At 42.6% G+C, this 23,718-nt stretch overlaps 1 long non-coding RNA gene across 2 annotated transcripts; it reads left to right on the top strand.

Moving 5' to 3' along the window:
• Positions 1 to 5,178: 5,178 nt before the first annotated feature.
• On the top strand, positions 5,179 to 8,539 carry LOC117851732 (uncharacterized). 2 transcript variants are annotated; one of them, XR_011898034.1, is made up of 3 exons: positions 5,218 to 6,275; positions 7,109 to 7,249; positions 8,223 to 8,539. It is a non-coding gene; the product is annotated as an uncharacterized lncRNA (long non-coding RNA). The 2 variants fall into 2 exon arrangements; XR_004639639.2 differs by having other exon boundaries at positions 5,179 to 7,249.
• The last annotated feature ends 15,179 nt before the right edge of the window (positions 8,540 to 23,718 follow it).

The raw sequence follows: 23,718 nt of genomic DNA, 5'->3' as shown, positions 1-23,718 counted from the left end.
TGTATCTTGATCGCATTGTTTGCCTACATGGAGTGCCCAAAACGATCATGTCTGATCGAGGTACTCAATTTGTGGCATGCTTCTGGGAACAGTTGCAAGCTTCTCTCAGCACTAAGTTAATACACAGCGCGACTTATCACCCTCAGATGGATGGACAAACTGAGAGGGTAAATCAAATCCTTGAAAATATGCTTCGAGCTTGTGTCATTCATTATGATAAAAACTAGAACAAATGCTTGCCTCTAGCGGAGTTTTCTTACAACAACATCTATCAAGCTAGTTTGAAGATGGCACCATTTGAGGACTTGTATGGTCGCAGATGTCAAACTCCGTTGAGTTGGCCCCAAGCCGGAGAACGAAAGGTATATGGGCCAGATCTGGTAATCGAGGCAGAAGAGAAAGTGAGGATAATAAGAGAAAAACTTAAAGCCGCCCAGTCTAGGCAAAAGACCTATTTCAACAAGAGAAGGAAACCATTGCAATTCAAAGCTGGTGACCATGTATACCTTCAGGTTCACCAACGAAGGGTGTGCAAAGATTTAGAGTAAAAGGAAAGCTAGCTCCTCGATATATTGGTCCATATGAAATCACGAAAATTTGTGGAATTGTTGCTTATCGAGTGAAACTTCCACCCAGACTCTCCGCTATCCATGACATCTTCCATGTATCTCAACTCAAGAAATGTGTTAGAGTTCCAACCGAGATTATTAAACAAGAGGAAGTATGGGTAGAACCGGATCTTTCTTATGTTGAGTTTCCCATCAAGATTCTTGACCGCAAGGAAAGGAGAACTCGGAGGCAAGTGGTGAGAGTGTTTAAGGTTTAGTGGAGCCATCATATAGAGGATGAAGCCACATGGGAAACCGTAGAATATCTCAACCAAAATTTCTACGGTTTCCTATTCGAACAGGGAGGTACATGCACAACCACACTAGTTTTTCTTCACCAGAATCTCGGGACGAGATTCTTTTCAAGAGGGGTAGGCTATAACATCCCTAGTATTAGCCAAACAAATCAAGAGTAATCATAGTGTTTAAGCAAACAAATCACCACTAAACTCAAATTGCCACTTGTCTAATTCAAATGTATTTCAATTGATCTAAGTGTTGAAAACACCACTAAAAGGCACTTTCTTTGGGCAGGTTTTAAAAATAAATTTTATATAAGAACTTAACTTTTGGCCAATATAGAATTTGTAGAACTTTTTAAAACAAGCAACATTTGTTATTTGAGATTTCTTTGATTTGGAGTGGAAGGCACTCAAAAATTGAACCAAAGTTCAGCCAAAGTGGGGCAAATTCAAAACCAGCCAAGCCGGCGTTCCACCTTCGACTGGTTTATCTCAAAATCTGTTGAGAACACCCATAGGCTTTTGTAGAAGTTGAGTGTATGGTTTGGACTACAACTTTTATATTGGGAATTTTTGAAGTTTGAATTCAAAGCGGAGGGCATTTCTGTGGATCCCAGCAAGGTCCAGGATATATTGGATTGGAAGACTCCAGAGTCCATCTCTAATATTAGAAGCTTTCTTGGGCTAGACGGATACTTTCGATGTTTTGTTCCTGACTTCTCAAAAATTGCTAAGCCTATGACAGAATTGCTCAAGGAAGGTGTGAAATTTGATTGGAGTGACAAATGTGAACATGTCTTTCAGACTCTTCAAAGGCTCTTAATTTCAGCTCCTATATTAGCTCAACTTGACATTATAAGGCCATTTGATGTATATTGTGATGCAACAGGCACCGGTCTTGGTTGTATCTTGATGCAAGACCATCGTGTGATTGCTTATGTTTCTCGGTTACTTAAGTGGCATGAAGAAAATTATGCTACTCATGACTTAGAGTTAGCGGTAGTGGTTCATGCATTAAAGATCTGGCACCATTATCTTTTGGGTAATCTAGTTCATGTCTACGCAGATCACAAAAGTCTCAAATATATTTTTACCCAAAATGAATTGAACATGCATCAGAGGTGATGGTTAGAGCTAATCAAAGATTATGATTTAGAGATTCGTTATCATCCGAGAAAGGCCAATGTTGTTGCAGATACTCTGAGTCACAAAGCTCATTACAATTGGATGTCTGCTATGGCATTAAGTGAGACTCTCTGCCATGAGTCGGAAAAATTAAATCTGGAAATTGTATCACGTGGCACTATTGCTAATTTGGTCCTTACTCCAACTCATTTCAGCTCAAAAAAATGATGCTGGAGCAGCAAGGATTCGGCAGAGGCTTGCTAAAAATGACACTAAAATTGGGTGTTTTTAGCAAGACGGTGATGGTGTTCTATGGTTTAAAAATATTTTCATGGTGCCCAAGGATTTAGAGCTCCGAAAACAAATTTTTGATGAAGCTCACCTCTCCCATTATTCTATCCACCCTAGTTGCAATAAAATGTACCAAGATCTGAAACAACGTTTTTGGTGGATTAGGATGAAGCGTGAGATTGCCAAATATTTATCTGAGTGCGATATCTGTTAAAGGGTAAAGGCTAGTCACCTACGGCCAGCTGGGACACTTCAACCTTTGAATATTCCATCCTGGAATTGGGAGAATATTAGCATGGATTTCATTGTTAGCTTACCCAAAACTTCAGAGGGCTTTGATTCCATTTGGGTTATTGTTGATCGTCTCATAAAATCCGCTCATTTGCTTCCGGTTAAAACAAGGTTTGGTGCAAAGCAATATGCTGAGCTATACATTGCATGCATCGTTAGTCTCCACGGTGTTCCAAAAACAATCACATCTAACCGTGGCTCTCAGTTCATTGCTCAGTTTTGGGAAAACTTGCACGCACCTCCTGGTACCCAGCTCATTCGTAGTTCAGCTTATCATCCTCAGACTGATAGTCAAACTGAACAAATAAATCAGATCCTTGAAGATATGCTTAGAGCATACACTCTCACCTACTGCAAGAAATGGAATGAATGTCTACCGCTAGCTTAATTTTCTTATAACAATAGTTATCAAGAAAGCATCAAAATGGCACCTTTCAAGGTATTGTATGGGCGGAGATGTAGGACTCCATTAAATTGGTTGGAAGCTGGCGAAAGGACTTTCTTTCAGCCAGATATTGTCAAGGATGCTGAAGAATAAGTTCGCCTCATACAATCCAACCTGGAGGCTGAACAATCTCGCCAGAAGGGTTATGCTCATAAAAGACGCGGACCTCTTGTATTCGAGGTTGGTGATTATGTGTACCTTCGAGTATCTCCAATGAAAGGTGTTCAGTGATTTGGTGTAAAAGGGAAGCTAGCACCTCGTTATATTGGACCATTTCCTATCATCGAACAATTAATGTGGACCGGTAGCATATCGTTTGGAGCTTCCTCCACATTTATCGGCAGTCCATAATATCTTTCACGTTTTGCAACTCAAGAAATGTCTCCGGGTTCCAATAAAAGCAATTGGTATGGAAGACATACAACTTGAACCGGATCTTACTTATCCAGAGCAATCGATCAAGGTTCTTGATACAAAGCATCGAGTTACGCGAAATCGAACCATCAAATTTTATAAAATCTAGTGGAGTAATCACTCAGAAGATGAAGCTACTCGGGAAAAAGAGGAGTTTATAAAATCTAATTATCCTGAGTTCCTTAATACTGACCAAGGTAACTAACACCATTATCTTCCATTTTTTTTACGGAAGTGCTAGCGCCTGGACGTCCGATAATTTTGTTTTATCGGACGCTCCGTCGCAACATTGAAAAATAACTATCGAAACATCAAATATCAACACTTGCAACACCAAGGATTGCAAACCTTTACGTGCATGAAACATCCCGAATTGCTTCGTGCAACATTCAAAATAGACACATTGCAACAATAAAAAAACATCTCTTACAACATTGCAACAACGAAAGAAGAAAAGACGAAACAAAGAAAACAACTATATGCAACATCATGAACAAGTTGGTGCAACACCTGATTGTTGGCAAGTCATACTGTTGCAAAACAGATGAAACATCAAAAGCCACCGTTGCAACATCCAAAAATAACTATTGCAACACCATGAGGTACCTATTGCAACACTCAGATCCACAACAACCAGCCTGCTGCCGAAGGTCGTCCACCATGGCCACCGCCCGATCCTTCCCCGCTCGGATCTCGCTGGGGTCGGGGAGAGGGCCACCAGATCCGATGCAACACCCGATTGCTGGCAAGTCAGACTGTTGCAAAACAGATGAAACATCAAAAGCCACCGTTGCAACATCTAAAAATGACTATTGCAACACCATGAGGTACCTATTGCAACACGCAGATCCACGACAACCAGCCTGCCACCGAAGGTCGTCCACCATGGCCGCCGCCCGATCCTTCCCCGCTCGGATCTCGCCGGGTCGGGGAGAGGGCCACCGGATCCGGGGCGTTGGGCGCTCCCGGTTGGTTAAGGACGTCGGAGTAGGGGGAGGGGCGCCACCAGGGTGGGGGACGAGGTTCCGGGAGTGGAGGAGCACACCGCCGCCGGGGTGGACGAGGAGGACGCCGTGGTGGGGGAGCACGTCGCCGTTGGTGTGGGGGACGAGGCCACCGGGGTGCGGGACGAGCTTGCTGGGGTTGGGGAGCGTGCCGCCAACGGGATGGATGAGGAATACGTCGGGATGGAAGGTTGAAGAAGAAAAAGGATGGGGAAGAAAAAATGGTAGAAGGAACAGAGCAGTGGAGAGCGTCCGACCGTCCGGACGCCCGGACCATAGCGTTTCCGTTTTTTTAAGATTCCATACTTTAATCTCGGGATGAGATTTCTTTTAGGGACGAGGGTCGTAACACCTCTGGTGTTTAGACATTTCCATTTAAAGTAACCATCTTCATGGCATGATCATTAGCATTTATCATGAATGCATATTTGTTTATGATAAATTTTGTTAGGCTTTATACACATTTGATAATAGCTTGTTAATTAAAATGTAAGGAATTAAGGGTTTAGGCTATTTCTGCCATTTAATAATGATAAAAGGTATAAATACGAAAAATATGAGAATTAGGCTCAAATGTAATTGGAATAGTCAAAGGAATTATTTTTGGCTCAGGTTCATGTTTAAATACCCAAACAAATGAAAGTCGTACATTTGTGCGTGTGTTTTTGAAACTTTGTGCTTGAGTGATATATTTTTTGGCTATGTTTGATTGACGTTAAAAATTTATTTTGCCTACACACTGAACTTCCGACCAACATAAAATTTGTAGTACAACTAATGAACTTTCATTTGAGTAGGATAAGCACCAGTGAAAACCTTATTGGATCCTTCAAAATCTTGGTCAAATCGGGTCAAACCGACGTTTTCTGCCTTAGCCTCCTCTACCTGTTGCACGACGCGCTGCAGGCCTCGGTCGCCGGCGAGCCACGACGCCGCCACGCGCCGGCTTCCGCGGCCAGCACTGCACGGCTCTGCGGGTCAGTCAACTCCCACTTGCTCTGCGTACCCATGCCGCGCCCATGCCTTGCCATGCCGACGACGTCACGCCGGTACTCCGACGCCACTGCTCTGGCCGTCCTCGCGTTGTCCTTGCCGCTGCTCACTGCCAGCTCCTCACCCGTGCCTTCTCTGCTATCCAGAGCACAGAGACCGTCAGCGCCACTTCCTTCCCTGCCTTCTTGCAAGTGGAACAAGGCCTGTTGTCTCTCTCTGTCTTCCCTCTCGTTCTTTCTTCTCCCTCTGTGCAAGAACGAGCAGACCTCGCAGGTCACCGCCGGCCAAAATACTCCAGCCACAAGCCACCAACTCTAAATCCCTCTCACCCCTGGATCCTACACATCTCTGGCTCCCTTCTCATCCAAGCCTCGTTGAACCCAAACGAATCCCGTGCCGTGAATGTCAAATCTCACGGCCGTGGGTCGCAGTCGCCGCCGAGCACTTCCGTCTTCCGGCCTCCGTCTTCGCTGTCCAACGCTTCAAACCGTATTCACGTGACAGCTCCTTGCGTGCACGGCCCTCTTGGCCAGGACGCAGTCGCCGCCGCCGCCGCATGCACCTCCGCCATGGCCGCCTCCATGGTGAGCTCCAAGCAGCGCGAACCAGTGAGAACTGGGGAGCGCATCGATCACCTCTGCTGTAGATGCTTGCGTTCTTTGTTGTAGTTCAAATCATGCTGGGTCGCCGGTTTTCGTGGCCGCCGGTGAGCTTCCGCGCGTCCATCCGCAGGCCACGGCCAGGACCTATCCATGCTCACAGGCTGCTCTTGGAGCTCCTCTACAGACGCTAAGCCCACCAATCCCCTCATCGTGTGCCTTGTGCAGCCCGTCATCGAGTGCAAAGCATGGCCAAGGAGCAGGTGCAGGCCTAGCACTCTGCTTGTATGCACGCTTTGGTGAAGAGATGAACAAAGCTAGTTAGTTTCCTTCGTGTCAACACTTGTGCGTGCTTGATTCTGTGAAATTCCTAGAAAAATAATGGTAGCTCTAAAAATCATGAAACCAACTATCATATCTTTGTATCGTTATTCCTTACATTATGCAAATGCAGTTTCTCATGAAATGTTTGTCCATTTGTTTTTGGTTTATTTGTGTGTGATGAATAAATTGTTAAATGAATGGTTAATTCTCTGTTGCTTGAAGTCCTATGAGATAAATCATGTTAGTTCCCTTGACGCATAATCTATCCAATACCATCAACTATTGTTGTGACTTTATGTGATAACGTTGCACAGATAAAATCTGCTATGACTCATGAATAGCTTTGAACTGGTAGTTTTCGCTAAATAGTGGTTAAGTTTTTATTTATTTATTCGTTCATCAATAGTTCATAAGATGCCAACAATTAGTGAAGCCAACTCTATGTGTCTTCTTAAATCTGTTTTGAAGAGGGAAAGTATTTTTTAGTATGTTTAGGCAAGGCCGAATGCTCTTATCTGTGATTAAATTATTTTTGCCTACTTAATTTATCTCATATCCAAAGTTAGTTCAGGCTCCAGGTGAGATGTGCTTATGCCTAATTAATCCGTACTAAATGATTGTACCACTAAGATGCTGAAATCACTTCTTTTAGTCCACCTGCCATGCTGAGCTACCTATTTCTGTGTAGTTAGCTTGTTTGCCTGCTCAACTGTCCGGTCAAAAATCTTAAATTGTATTCGCTCACTCGCATTGCATCTCTGCATTCATGTAGGAACCGCAGTAGATGACGTAGCAGAGGAGCAGGTGCAGGAGGAGTCCTAGCACAAGCAGTCCGAAGACCTGGCCCAAGGTCTGGAAGGGCTAAGGCCTCGAAAGAACTAACCACGAACATTTGGAAGGCAAACGCTACAACGTAACCCTTACTTTCATAACTATACAATATTCTTAATTATATATTTGTGCATTTACGTTTCTAGGAGTTGTATGAAACCCTAAATGCATGATCCATAGATTCCTATAGTTACATTAGTATGTGTAGGTTGTTAGCGCTGCCATGCTTAATTAAATTTGATTGCCTGTCACTCACGAGATATAGGGTCTTTGGATACTTATATTTGTTCTATGGATAAATGGTTCACATGATAAAGTGAGAGACCGGGCGGAGCGGAGATTGGTTAAGGATATGAAATATGGATTGAAAGAGTTTGAACAAGGCCTATATCGATTAAGGCTTGTTCGTTGCTGGCCTTGTTGACCAAGTTTGAACAATATTAATCACATGCTAGGAGTAGGAGGTAGGCGATGTAGCTTGTGTCACTTCGGAATTTGAACTATGCGAGCTCCTCTTGGCGTGGAATGAGGGCGGGGAAAAGGACCTATAACCCACCGATGACCGAGTTGCTTGTGGTGTCATGATGGGGGCTGACCCTCGGGAGTTGTGAACAGAGTTCAGATATTTGGTAGTGTACTCATGAAAGGTTGCCTTATGTGACCTCTGAGTGTGCACTTGTCGTGTGGTTAGATTTTTCTTGCAAGGATTAAATCGAATTGATTCGCCGTACCTCTCGGATAACAGAACCTTAGTCACTACGCTACATCACTAGTAAGCAAGTGTAATGTGATGGTGATAATTGATGTTGCTTATCTAATCAATTATTTCTTTTCCACACTAATGTTGTACTCCTACAAACTTAGAAAAGTAACTTCTCTCACCTTAAACTTAGCTAAAATATTGAAAGTAAGGATCCAATCTTAGTTACTTTTTGGCAAAACAAACCCAGAGCTAAAAGCCTTGCATACTAGGAGTCGTCTGAGTATATACCATAGTCGGGTAAGTCTTGCTGAGTATTAGTATACTCAGGGTTGTTGTTGTGACCTTATTTCAGGAGGTGCCGCTGCTCTGTGATATCATATCGGTGGGCTCAATGTGATGTCTTCTTCTCGGCGTCGCTTTCACTTTGTAGTTAGATGACCGCTATTTGTGTTTTAAACTTTACTCCAGTTGCACCTTTCAAATCTACATATTATTCTTGTACTTGAACTCTTTTTGTAAACTTTTGTATCATCCGTATGTTGTATCACTTATTTTGTGTAAAAGCTGCTACGTTTGTACTATCTGCACCTACCTTTGCGTGAGACTACTGTGTTTGTTTCGATCGGCATATTGGTAAATGCAGGGTGTCAAATCAAACCATTAAATTAATGAGCTGGATGTGTTCAAATGATGGCCATTATACTTAATTAGAGTTTTAATTTGACGGTTTTGTCACACCCTTGAAGGAGAAATATTTGCAAAAGCCTTAATGGAAGATATCTGAAAAAATACTATCCTAGCATTTGGATAGATACGTGATTCTGTTTATCACTAAGATATTGAAAGAGAGGCAAGCACATAGGAGTTATGTAAAAGATGATGTAAGGAAAATCTAAAGTATTCTTTTTACAATACCTTCTCGATGGCCTCGATCGCACACAGGCAGATTTATTCTATGTCGGCTATCAACTTAAGGTCTTCGTCCGATCTTGACACTTGGCTGATGCTTTGGTGTTGGCAGCATACTTGCTTGATAGAAGCTGTCAACTCTTCTTTCTTAAAATTTTTTTTGGATTGCACTAGGATAAATGTCAATCTGACTCTTAATTCTTGCATCAACTAGTCTCGCTTGATTTCCAGTTCCTTTAAAGTTTGTTCTACAGCAGAAGAAGAAGCTGCTAGGTTCTCAGCCTACTGCTTGAGTACTTTGACTTTGATGATCAGCTTCAAGTTTAAGCATAGCTTGTTGGCTAGCTTGCCTATCGGTTATACGCTTCTGAGCGGCATGAACTTGGAGGAAGTTTGACTCAATAAAGGCTGCTGAGGTTAGCGCTACTGCCAAGTCTGGGGCCAGATGATTTCTGATCAGCCTGCATAGCTTCTGAATCAGCTCTGAGTCTTCCAGCAAACTGAAGTATCTTGACAAAGCATCTTTAGTATAGCCGATAGTTGACCCTTGACATTCAATGAGATTTGGGTGTTCTTTTGGCTTGAACTGACCTCCTCATCACTTACATACTCGTCAAAACTGAAGGAAAAGAGTGCTGATGTTAATAGCTTGTCAACCTGTAAGATTGATCAGGATGAGTAGTTCTTCGTTGAAAGGGTGTTGCTGTTAAGAGCAAAAGATTCGTACCTGGGCACAAATCTGTTGTTGCAAATGAACATCGACTTGAGAGTTGTCTCCATCGGCTGCAGACCTTGGATTCTTGAGTGACATCGAAGCCAACGAAGTGGCCCCTAGATGGTTGATTGGTTCTTCATGGGTCGTCTCTTCCTGCAAAAAGGGTATGAGTTGATATATGGAAAAACTATGAACATTGATTATTTCAAACATAAATTTTACTGAATTTGTAATAGAGGTTCTTGCTTGATTGGATCGCGCTGTTCTTGCAAGAATTTATCTTCTACCGGATAAGCCGATGCTGAATCTGGTAATGTCTGGGGCAAAAGGAAATTTAGCAAAGGGGACATTTAAAGAAATGAAGAGAATGTAAAGATCATACTCTTGATGCTGATCCAATATGTAGTTGCCTCTTCTTCCTTTGATGTGTATCCTTGGTAGGAAACTTACATTTGTTGAGAGAAGAGATGCCTTTGAGAAGAGTAGACACTGGTGGGGCCTCGGCTCCCAGGATCGGGGTAGGAGTTGGTGGACCATAGTCAATCGACTGACCGATATTACTCACAACCGAGTTTTCATCATCGGTTTCTTCCTGGACATAGTAAAGGAAAATGAGAAATAGCGATGAAAGAGCTAGGAAGAATTGAGAGTAGAACTTTTACCTCATTTATTGAATCATATTCTAAGAAAATCTTCTTGCAGTAGTACGTAGCTGATTTGTTGGCTAGATGATTTCACCATTGTTTTCATCATCGGACAAAAAACCTTGATGCATATCCCAAGAGGCGCTTCCATTCCAATAGGATGGGAAAAGGCAGTGAGGAGGTTAAATTCTTTAATCTTCCAAATTTGAGGGACTGATCCAAAGGGTCCCTAGCTCTCACTCTGTCCATAAAGAATAAGCCAATTAGGACTTGGCCAAAAGCCTAGCTGACAAACAAAGACTGATGGATGATAAAATTCATAAGAAGGTTTTAGAGATCTTCCTTGACCAAAGCCAACAGGGAGTACATATGGGGAGATGCTGGTCAGTAAGATGGATGTGCTGCGTTCGATGCCCACTTGGTCAAAATCTAGGTCAATTGGTAATTCGAAGCTGTTGTTCTTGTCTGCATATGTGAACCAAAGGGATGATGGCTAAAAGAATCCATTATAGAAGATCTTGAACAAATCGATTACTGATGATGCTGTTAATAGAGCACTAGGATAAGCCGATGCTGCTTCACCAAAGGGTGTGCATCTGCAACGTGTGACTTTATCCCCTTCGGCATAGTTGGATGGGAAAGAGTTTACAGTTGGGTTTCTTCCAAATGTTGATGCAGTGTAAACATTGAGCCATAGTTGGATAAACCACCATGGACCATTGATTGAGCCAATGGGAGAGCCAGCTCGTAATTTGGCTGATACATGATGCATCAGAGAGTATACGACACCCAATAAATATTGTCCAAGAGGGATTTTTCCGGCAATGGATAGCTTTTCGGGAAAACATTGTGAATCTGATGGAATTAAAGTTGATCCATGGAACATAAAATTCTCTAACCACATATTCAGGAAAGTTGTGTGCTCCTTGTCATTGACGGGTCCTGAAGTTTTGCTGAAGGTGATGATATATTTTCTCTAGTTCATCATACCCTTTGTATCCAACTTGTGCTTGTTGATGCTCTTGAGGTGAAATAGGGAGACAGGGGAAGTAATGTCAAGACCTGTCAGCATGTAAATGTCTAGTAAGCTGGGAGCCATTGGACCATCCCCAAACATAAAAGCGTTGAACGCATTGGACTAGAAATATGAGGTGACGGTTAAGATGGGTTTGTCCCTTTCCATCTCGAACAAGGAAAGTTCTATGCAATGCCAATGCACAACTCGTCCCATTCTACACTTTTGGCTATTGACACCCTATGATACAATGTCCTCCAACCTTGGAGTTTACACGGCCATAAGTGGAGACCATCTATCCAATCATCTAAATCAATGGAGGATGTTTTGTAAGGGATCCTTTGGATTTCAACATTAATAAAATCGATGGGATCCTCATCACCCATGGGGCCAAGGAAGAATGCACCATTCAGATCGCTAAGCAAAATTAGGATATGATCTCTAAGTGCCTATCACAAATTGAATCGAAAATAGGGATTTGGTAAAAGGGTAGATCAGATCTAAATCATCAAGATGAGGTGATGATATACAGTACCTTTGGGATGAGGTTGGAGGTAGCCATTGGAGCTATTCGAGGCTTTGACGTCTGCTGCGCCTTGATGAAGATGATTCCTGATGGAGCCTTGTTTCTGATATGTGGTGGCAGAAAACTTGGTTGGCTTGGTAAAAAAGATGAAAGGATGAGGAGGTTATATAATAAGATTTTCACCGGAGAATCCTGAAAATCGAGGGAGGTGCCATTGCGAAACCTGGGAAAAAGGGTCATGATTGCGATAACGACTCTTTTGGTTTTGGAAGGATATTGGCTTGGAACCCTTGAGGTGCTGACAAGAGAAGAGAATTTTGGAACATAATATTATGTTCCAAAATTGGGGGGCATGTGTTGACACTGGCTTTTGCCCAGAGTCAACCGATGAGGATAAGGTTCTGACAACAGATGGACTTGCAGAAGAAAGTCTATTGATGACCCTATGTTGATCAAAGACATCATGGGTGATTGGATTCCAAAAGCCGATAGAAGATCTAGGAGAATCCAATCTAAAAGAAAAATTGACCCCACCAAATAAGGAAAAGTGTGGAGGTATATCTTTAGTAGTTTTTAGATTCGTTTGTACTGGTTCATGTCATAACTGACTAGGATTTTATTTTGCTCTAGGTATAAATATAAAGACATGAGCCTTGTAATGAATAATAATCAATCAATTAATACAGCCTTTCGGTGCCACGCCGCCCAAACCCTAGGAGTAGGGGTAGAGTAGAAATCGGCGAGTTTCTTCTTGCGCAGGGCTGCATCGGCTTCGATCTCAAGCAAGCTTGTAAGTACATTATCTATTTCAGAATTTTCTAGGTATTGTCCAATACTCTGATCTCTTATCGTAAAGGCTAGTTACCGACTTAACTTAGATTGCAAGTAGAACTTTCTAGGCTTTGTTCAATATTCTATTTGTTTTCAACGTTGCTCATAGTTATCAAGTTGTTTGGTTTTATTAAGTTGTATTGTATCGATCTCTTAGTTTTATCAAGCGCTCGCAGTTATCGAACAGCTTAGATCTAGTTAGGTTATCTTATTAGCTTCTTGATCTTGTTTAAGCGTTCACCTATTATCTTATCATATCGGCTCGTTAGATCTTGTTTGCTTTACATGCTTTATATATGCTAGGTCTGATAGATCTTCACTCCTGCCCCTCGCATTTCTAGCCTTTGGATCCTTAACGTCAAAACGCTACCGATGAGAGCCCATGCCTCGGTTGGGTCTTATCCATATCTCTTGGTAGAAGGATGATGTCATCGAGCTGATAGTCTAGCGTGCAAGGCCTTGCTACCACAAACTAGTCTATCAAGTTAGTGGGCTGAAGTTAATGTCCTGTTAGCCGTGTTGCCTTAGTTAAGTTCAATATACGTCTCATGACATTAATTAGATCCATTAGCTTAATAAGCTCATAAGTGGTAGGCAGGAGGTTCTTGTTGCCATGCTCTAATCTTTTATATTAATAGATTGAGGTTGATGCTCTCTCAGTCGTACTATCTTGGTTAAGTCCAATCTACGTCTCATGATATTAACTAGATCTGTTAGTTTATCTGATATGTGCGTGGCTAGCAAGGACTCCTTTTATGGATATTGTTTTATATTGCATTTATCCTAGCTCGTCAGCTCACATAGCCGATGGCACACGCCATTAATGCTTCTGTTTATTTATACTTCATGATTATATTGAAAATTTGACTGTTATTGATGAGGACATCACCTGCTTGGATATGGTTTATATTAGTAACTTTTGATTCCCAGGTGAAACAACTCTTTACCATGATTGTATTTGATACATTTGATGAGTTGATGTTGCACCATGATGTGTGTTCGTTGTCAATTTCAGAAATACATACGTGGATCAAAAATAGTGTTAGAGACACATGGAAGGTATGGAGAACCAAAGAAGTAGATTGGGGGCCAAGTCCAAGTATTCCCAAAGTCCTCCACCAGGCCACCACGTCACTTTTGGCCCAAGAAAAGAAAGAGATCCAATCCAACACGTTTCGGGGTTGGATTCGGACTGCAACTCTGTGCCAACTTGCAACGGCCGCCACGACCATATCCGGACTCTGTTTTGAGCGTTCAAGTACCCTTGGAATCCTTATGAAGTCTATTTTCATATGGATCCAGAATCATATCCATATCTATTCTGAGGCGGCCGCAATCATCGAAATACAACCAAGAGGTTTTCTGTCCAGAGGTGTTGCGTTACTTTATTTTAGCCCAATGAGCCATGTATCAAGTTGGTTCCATCAGAGACATGTCCTAGGATTGGAGCACGACCCCAACACCCCCCTGGTCGTCCTCCTAGGTATTAATAAGGATTAGAGCCACCATAAACAGATTGGGTTTTGTTTTATTGAAAGTTTAGCCATTGCTACTTCCTTGTAGACGCGTGTGTCGACTAGACCATCCGTTCTACTCGATTCAGAATCCCAACTTTGTAAGTTTAGATTGGTTCCTATCTCTATATTTGCAATTGAGTTACTTGTTATACTTGTTCTTGCTTGTTCCTCGATTGCTTGCAGGAATTACCCTAGTGGTTTGGTTGATCGTGCTCCATAAGATCACGGTGACCATTGGAGGTGGTGTATCGGTTACTAAGGCGCAGCTTGGAAGGCTGTAGTCGGGCCGTGAACATCGTCTCCATCGACTAATCGAGTGATCCCACGCCTCTAATCGAAAGATCGGGAATCAACCCTAGCGGGTTCATATCAGTTGGTATCAGAGCCTTGTTTTCTACAACCAACACATCCTAGTAGTTGACAGGAGGATACATATTATTTTGTGTTTCTTGTTTTCTACTAATCATGATAGGTGATACGGAGATTTTTGAGTTGTTGAAACTAGACCCTCATATTCAGGATGTTATTCAACACTTGCTGTTATATGATGGTAAGTTTGATCCTAAAGCTTACATTGATTGGGAGCTAAAAGTAGATAATGAATTTGATGAGCATGACCTGTCAGAGAAGCAAAAGGTTTATATTGCCTCTAATGTTTTGACTGAATATGCTTTGCTAGAATGGAAACGCATTTGTAAGCACAACAAAGTTCTAGAATCTTAGGAAGACTTCAAATTTCTTTTTAGAGATGCATTGATTCCGGCATGTTATGCTGATTATTTGCTTGCAAAATTAGACAACTTGAAGCAAGGTAGTAGGCCTGTGAAAGAATACTTCCATGATTTTAAAATTTGTATCATGTATGGTGGATTAGATAAATACATGGAAGATGTTATGAGTAGATTCATGAGAGGTCTCAATTCTGAAATTCGAACCTTGTTAATTAGCATTTCTTATAGCCATATTGGTCAATTGTTTTGTCTTGCTCTCAATGCTGAAAAGGAAATTCTATTATCTGTGAATAATTGCAAGAATGATGTGACCCAAAATATCCAAAATTTGTCCACTCTGCATGCTCTTGAAGAGCAACAAATAGTGGAATCCACTGTTGATTTACCTTTGTCACAAGTTGAATTACTTGCTGTTCCTTGTGATAAAGATGATTTCTGTGCTTATGATTCTTTTACTCCTATGCCACAAGTAGTGAATAAGTGTGATAATTTTAGTTTGGAACCATACAAATGTGATGAAGATAAACTTTTTCATTCTATTACTTGTGCACAAGATGAACTGAATTTGCTATCCTCTTTAAATACTTTGGGTTATATTGAATTTGATGTTCTGTGTAATCTAAGTTGTCTAAAAGAGAAACTTAATTTGATTCTGGTTTGCCAAGCTTTAATCATTGTTCGCTTCATCCAATTGGCAAATACGACAGCAAAGGAGAATATTTGGTGCATAAAGTTTATATTTGCTCTAATTTGAAATATCCTTTTGGGTTACAATACCATGATAAAATAGAGGGCTGCACTAACACTAATAATGTCTTGCAAAGTTTTCCTAGTTTTTCCCATATGCAACAGGGTAAGATCAAAGAAGGGGAGCATTACTGGTTGTGGCCATGCAACATTGCCATCACTGTGTGCTCCAACATCAAAGCAAGCACCTTAGAAAGCTATTGGAGCAAGTCGAGGACGACTTGCAGCCAAGAAGGGGAGAATGATGAGGAAATCACCTGCTCGGATATAACCACATTAGTAACTTTTGATTCCCAGGTGAAACAACTCTTTACCATGATTGTATTTGATACATTTGATGAGTTGATGTTGCACCATGATGTGTGTTCGTCGTCAATTTTAGAAATACATACGTGGATCAAAAATAGTGCTAAAGACACATGGAAGGTATGGAGGACCAAAGAAGTAGATTGGGGGTCAAGTCCAAGTATTCCCAACGTCCTCCACCAGGCCACCGCGTCACTTTTGGCCCAGGAAAAGAAAGACATCCAATCCAACATGTTTCGGGGTTGGATTCGGACTGCAACTCTGTGCCAACTTGCAACGGCCGCCACGACCATATTCGGACTCTGTTTTGAGCGTTCAAGTACTCCTTGGAATCCTTATGAAGTCTATTTTCATATGGATCTAGAATCATATCCATATCTATTCTTAGGAGGCCGCAATCATCAAAATACTATCGAGAGATTTTCTGTCGAGAGGTGCTGCGTCACCTTATTTTGGCCCAATGGGCCATGTTGTTGGAGGTATGCCCTAGAGGCAATCATAGAGATGATGATATTCCATTTGTATCCATGATTTGTATGTTGTGTTCATTGAATATCCATTGAAGGCTACTTGAATTGATTTGCAATTATGTGAATTGTATGTGAAACTCTTTACTTGTATGGTTATTCTAAAGTTGTCCCTAGTCGGAGTTCATGTGAGGACACATGAATATTAGACTAGCACATGTATTAGTTGATGACTATGTTTCACAAGTCATGGACATGGAGATGTTGAACTAATAATGTGGATACATGTGGAGACATGTGCTAGGACTGACCTAACACGAGAAGTAGTTCTCTCTTTAAACCACATATACGCTTTGTCCTTAGACCTGAGATTGTCGCATGTATTCTAGATGTGGATCGACCTACTTAGGGGCTATCAAACGCTACACCGTAACATGGTAGTTATAAAGGTAGCTTTTGGGTTTGTCAAGAAGCATGCTATGAGACATGGTCAATCAAGATGAGATTTGCCCCTCTCTGATTGAGAGTGATATCTCTGGGCCCCTCGAGTGATCGGATCCGAAAATGCATGGCCATGCTACGTACGGTTAAGAGTTAACCTACAAAGGGATTCTGAATCACAGGATCGAGAAAGAGCGGTCGGCTTGAAGCTAGGCCAAATATCGTGAGGCAAAGGATGTATATTATGTTGTGATGGTTCGTCTGATATGATCTTCGTGTGCGTATAGGAGTTGGCACATCTTGCTAGAGGCCGCTACCGACTATTGGGCTGAGTAGGAGTACTCGGGCCATGTCTATACGTATCCGAACCCATAGGGTCACACACTTAAGGGGCTGGAAGCCCAATTCGGATGTGATCCGAGTTGGATTAGGTTTAGAAGTACTAATGGGCCTCGGACCCAGAGGCCCGTTAGGAACCTCTATAAATAGAGGGTGGGGGCGTCCTAGGTTTTACACCTTTTGGAAAAACACATCTGCCGTGCCTCCCACGTCCTCGCCTGTTGCAACTCGCGGATCTAGCAGTCCGGCTTGCGACGCTTCCTCCCTGCACGTGTGGATACCTTGGAGGTGTTGCGCCTGCAGCACTTGGATGAGCCGTCGACGAGCCACGACGAGCCGCGGCACCAGAGGCGATTTTGCTGCACGTGGACGAGCTGCTGAGGAGCTGCTGGACGTGACGTGATCGACTACGTACGACTACGTTGATCGACTACGTACAACTACGTGATCGTCTTCACTGCATCGACGCATATCTACATCTTTCGCACCAGTAGTGCGTCGAGTGGTAATCCCGTGATCCTTATACGGTAGTTCTTCCTGGTTATACGCGGTAGAAATTTTGATTTGCGCTAGCGTAGCCTACCTCGTATCCCAACAGTGGTATCAGAGCCGTAGCTGCTTAGTTTTGGATTCGGGATGTGTGCATATTGAGATATGCGAGTTTTCCATTTGATCTATGTCCTGTTTTCGTGCCCTTGCTACAATGGTAGTGTAACGACATACTCCTACCGGTCGGTTTCCGCCATCGGAGTTAAGTGATACACGTAAATCCAGTTGCAGTGAGCGAAGATCAATATGATTGGTCGAATCGAAATCCAGGGTCATACGCCAGGCGCATTAGATGTGTAATGGTAGATGAGATCTACTGCCGGGGTCGGGATTTTTGCCGTATGCGTATGCTTCGGTAAATCAGCCGTAACTTTTTGGTACGATCTCGGATCAGGGCGAATTTTATATGAAAATTGATCTACAGAAAAAGTTACACATGAAATTCAACCGCTTCGCCATTTTCGGCGAGATTAGATTTCCCAAATTCGGCTTGGAAGATGGGGTTTCGGGCATCCGAAGTTTGGAACGTTAGGGTGCCTAACTCTGTTTTGCAGGATGTATGTATGTATCTTGTGATGAGTATGGCCCCCTTGTGTATGTGATGCATGTGTGTAACTCATTCGTGACCTGCGTGTCGCGCGTACGGCAACACGGCAGGAGCCATATGTGTTGTCACTTTATTGTATTTAATGGTCTGCGTACCAATCTGTGATGATCCAAGGAACTATGTAATCTTCATTACTAGCTTCTTTACTAGCTATTAGGTGTAATAGCATGTTCTAAGTTCTTGGAGGACTCATCACCAGAAGGATGGCGCACATGGAACATGGAGATGGAGATCACCATGGTGAACAACTTCTATGGAGATGGAGATCACCATAAGAAAAACGGGCCATACTGTGTCACAACTGTGTGAATGCTATTCTGTTTATGTTTTACTTTCTGCATGCTGTGATGTTAGAAGTAGAATGATCCCTCACAAAGTTTAAGTTAGTATGCCCTCCCAACTAAAACTTGCATCGTCCCGTGTCTTGTACAATTAGTGGTGGGTCTATGAAATTAGGGTGCCACTAGTTTTCCTTGACTAGACGGGTTTGTGTCGGACACTTACACGCATAAGGGTTGGTTTGCTTAAAAAGGTTATCTTAACGGTTAAGGACCTTGGGGCATAAAGGTTTGGCGCCGAGACATAGAGATGTCACCCAACAACAGGAGTCATATGTGATATGATTAGCAAAAGTTGCTTACCGATCTACCTTGTTTGCTAGCGGTGATGCTAAAGCTCACTAGTGGACTTGTTAGTTGTGGATCCTGAATCACTAAGTTTCAATAGAGGGATATTGATTTTAGTGGGAGTAGATTTTGTTAAAATAGTTTAATGTGATTTACTCTATCATGCATACGTTTGTCTTAGTGTATTTTGCATTACTTTGTTGTAGATTAAATGGCACCTAGCAGCACTACACCGTTTGCTTTGCGTTCGGTCCTTGAGAAGGACAAGTTGAATGGAACAAATTACTCGGATTGGATCCGTAACCTGAGAATTGTTCTCAGGGCTGAGAAAAAGGAAGATGTTCTAGACAACCCACTACTAGAAGAACCTGCTAATGATGCACCCGCTGCTGCTAAGAATGCTTACAAGAAAGCATGTGATGCTAACCTCGAAGTAAGCTGCCTTATGCTTGCTTGCATGGAACCCGAGCTGCAGATGCAGTTCGAAACAAACCATGAGGCGCACGATATGATCGTGGCGCTTAGAGACATGTTCCAAACACAGGCCAGGACTGAAAGGTTCAATGTGTCTAAGGCCTTTGTTGAGAGCAAGCTAGCAGAAGGCGCAGCAGTAGGACCACACGTAATCAAGATGGTTGGTTACACTCAACGGTTGGAGAAGCTAGGCTTCCCACTGGGCCAAGAGTTGGCCATTGATTTCATTCTTTCGTCTCTTCCGCCTAGCTATGGGAACTTCATCTCGAACTACCATATGCATGGGACGGAGAAGGGTCTGAATGAGCTGTGTGGCATGCTTAAAACAGCAGAGGCTGACATCAAGAAAAGCGCTAGTACCAGCCATGTGATGGCGATACAGAACAAGCCTAGCTTTAAGAAGAAGGGCAATTCTTGGAAGAAGAAGGGCAAGGCTGGAACGTCCAAGCCAAACCCACCGCCCAAGGTTAAAGCTGGACCTGGACCTGCTCCAGACAAAGAGTGCTTTTACTGTCATGAACTTGGTCACTGGAAGAGAAACTGCAAGCAGTACCTAGCTTCCTTGAAGAATGGCGGAAGTAAGAGTACTTCTACCTCAGGTACGCTTGTTGTTAATGTTATAGACAACATATTTCTCGCTGATATAATTATTAATTCTTGGGTATTTGATACCGGATCGGTTGCTCATATTTGCAATTCGATGCAGGGAATGATAAGAAGTAGAAGAGTGGAAAGAGGAGAAGTTGATTTCTGCGTGGGCAATAATGCAAGAGTTGCTGCGTTGACCGTCGGGACGATGCAACTCCACCTCCCGTCAGGATTTATTATGGAGTTGAATAATTGTTATTTTGTTCCTAGTTTAAGTCGAAACATTTTATCTCCTTCATGCTTGATGAAGGATGGTTATTCATTTGCGAGTGAAAACAATGGTTGTGTGATCTCTAAGAATAATATGTTTATGGCTTTTGCACCCATTGTGAATGGATTATTTGTTTTAAATCTTGATGGTTCACCTGTCTGTAATGTAAGTGCTAAAAGGCCTCGACCTAATGATTTGAGTCCTACCTACTTGTGGCATTGTCGTTTGGGTCATATAAGTGAAAAGCGCATGAAGAAGCTCCATTCTGATGGAATTCTAACTTCGTTTGATTTTGAATCATACGAGACATGTGAGGCTTGCTTGCTAGGCAAGATGACCAAGACGCCTTTCACAGGATTTCCTGAGAGAGCAGTAGACTTGTTGGAACTCGTACATAGTGATGTATGCGGACCAATGAGCACGACGGCTAGAGGAGGATTCCAATACTTCATAACTTTCACTGATGATTTTAGTAGATATGGCTATGTCTACTTGATGAGGCACAAGTCTGAAACCTTTGAAAAGTTCAAGGAATTTCAGAATGAAGTTGAAAATCAGCGTGGCAAGAAAATTAAGGCCTTACGATCTGATCGTGGAGGCGAGTATTTGAGCCACGAGTTTAGCAGTCATCTAAAGAGTTGCGGAATTGTTCCACAACTTACGCCGCCTAGAACACCTCAGAGAAACGGTGTGTCCGAGCGACGTAATCGAACTTTGTTAGACATGGTTCGATCAATGATGAGTCAGTCGGACCTACCGTTGTCATTTTGGGGATACGCTCTAGAAACAGCAGCTTTCACACTTAATAGGGTACCATCTAAATCCGTAGTTAAGACACCATATGAGATATGGACTGGAAAGGTTCCTAGTTTGTCTTTTCTAAAGATTTGGGGATGTGAAGTCTTCGTCAAGCGACTTCAGTCGGACAAGATCACACCCAAGTCGGATAAGTGCATTTTCGTGGGATATCCAAAGGAAACTTTGGGATATTATTTCTACAACCGATCAGAAGGCAAAGTGTTTGTCGCTCGGAACGGGGTTTTCCTAGAGAAAGAGTTTCTCAAAGGAGAAAAGAGTGGAAAGACAGTGCATCTTGAAGAAGTTCAAGATGAGCCGATCGGGCAAGAATCAATGAGTGATGCTAACGTAGCAGAACAAGTTGAGATACCCATGGCAAGAGAAGCACCGCCACAACCACGAATGTCGGCAAGGCTCCGCGAAATGCGGGAAATATTATTGTTGGACAATGATGAGCCTGCGACATATGGAGAAGCAATGATGGACCCAGACTCCGAAAAATGGCAGAGTGCCATGCAATCCGAAATAGAGTCCATGGGAGACAATCAAGTTTGGAACTTGGTTGACCCGCCTGATGGTGTTAAAGCCATAGAGTGCAAGTGGATCTATAAGAAGAAAAAGGACATGGATGGAAATGTTCACATCTATAAAGCACGACTTGTCGCAAAAGGTTTTCGACAAGTTCAAGGAGTTGACTACGACGAGACCTTCTCGCCCGTAGTGATGCTTAAGTCCATTCGGATTATTCTAGCTATAGCTGCATATTTTGATTATGAGATATGGCAGATGGATGACAAGACAGCTTTCCTGAATGGAAACCTAGCTGAGGACGTGTATATGATACAGCCCGAGGGTTTTGTCGATCCGAAAAATGCTGGAAAGGTATGCAAGCTTCAGAGATCCATTTATGGATTGAAGCAAGCATCTAGGAGTTGGAACATTCGTTTTGATGAAGTGGTCAAAGGGTTTGACTTCACCAAGAACGAAGAAGAGTCTTGTGTTTACAAGAAGGTTAGTGGGAGCTCTGTAGTATTTCTAATCTTATATGTGGATGACATATTACTGATTGGAAATAACATTCCTATGCTTGAGTCCATAAAGACTTCACTGAAAAATAGTTTTTCGATGAAGGACTTAGGGGAAGCGGCATATATTCTGGGCATTAAGATCTATAGAGATAGATCGAGAAGGCTTATAGGTTTAAGCCAAGATACTTACATTGACAAAGTGTTGAAGCGGTTCAGCATGGAAGAGGCAAAGAAAGGGTTCTTGCCTATGTCACATGGCATACATCTCAGCAAGACTCAGTGTCCTTCGACTGCTGATGAGCGGGATCGCATGAGTAGAGTGCCATATGCCTCGGCTATTGGATCTATCATGTATGCAATGATAAGTACTCGCCCAGATGTTTCATATGCGCTAAGTATGACAAGCAGACACCAATCTGATCCAGGTGAGAGTCACTGGACAGCGGTGAAAAACATTCTTAAGTACTTGAGAAGGACTAAAGATATGTTCCTCGTCTATGGAGGTGAGGAGGAGCTCATTGTAACAGGTTACACCGATGCTAGTTTCCAAACCGACATAGATGATTCAAAGTCACAATCAGGATTTGTGTTCACATTGAATGGTGGTGCTGTTAGTTGGAAGAGTTCCAAGCAGGAGATGGTGGCCGATTCTACGACAGAAGCCGAGTACATCGCGGCTTCGGAAGCCGCGAAGGAAGGTGTTTGGATAAGGAATTTCCTCATTGAGCTTGGTGTGTTCCCGAATGCGTCCAGCCCATTGAATCTCTACTGTGATAATAATGGGGCAATTGCGCAAGCAAAGGAGCCAAGGAACCACCAGAAGAACAAACACGTAATGCGGCGATTTCATCTCATTCGAGACTTTGTTAACCGGGGTGAGATCAAGATATGCAAAATACACACGGATCTGAACATTTCTGATCCGTTGACAAAACCACTGCCGCAGGCTAAGCATGATGTGCATGTAAGAGCTATGGGTATTAGGTACCTTCTAGATTGACTCTAGTGCAAGTGGGAGACTGTTGGAGGTATGCCCTAGAGGCAATCATAGAGATGATGATATTCCATTTGTATCCATGATTTGTATGTTGTGTTCATTGAATATCCATTGAAGGCTACTTGAATTGATTTGCAATTATGTGAATTGTATGTGAAACTCTTTACTTGTATGGTTATTATAAAGTTGTCCCTAGTCGGAGTTCATGTGAGGACACACATGAATATTAGACTAGCACATGTATTAGTTGATGACTATGTTTCACAAGTCATGGACATGGAGATGTTGAACTAATAATGTGGACACATGTGGAGACATGTGCTAGGACTGACCCAACACGAGAAGTAGTTCTCTCTTTAAACCACATATACGCTTTGTCCTTAGACCTGAGATTGTCGCATGTATTCTAGATGTGGATCGACCTACTTAGGGGCTATCAAACGCTACGCCGTAACAGGGTAGTTATAAAGGTAGCTTTCGGGTTTGTCAAGAAGCATGCTACGAGACATGGTCAATCAAGATGGGATTTGCCCCTCTCTGATTGAGAGTGATATCTCTGGGCCCCTCGAGTGATCGGATCCGAAAATGCATGGCCATGCTACGTACGGTTAAGAGTTAACCTACAAAGGGATTCCGAATCACAGGATCGAGAAAGAGCGGTCGGCTTGAAGCTAGACCAAATATCGTGAGGCAAAGGGAATAGCATGTATATTATGTTGTGA

Source organism: Setaria viridis, chromosome 4, assembly GCF_005286985.2.
Source record: "Setaria viridis chromosome 4, Setaria_viridis_v4.0, whole genome shotgun sequence".
NCBI lineage: Eukaryota > Viridiplantae > Streptophyta > Magnoliopsida > Poales > Poaceae > Setaria > Setaria viridis.
This window is presented reverse-complemented; position numbering and strand designations above follow the sequence as displayed.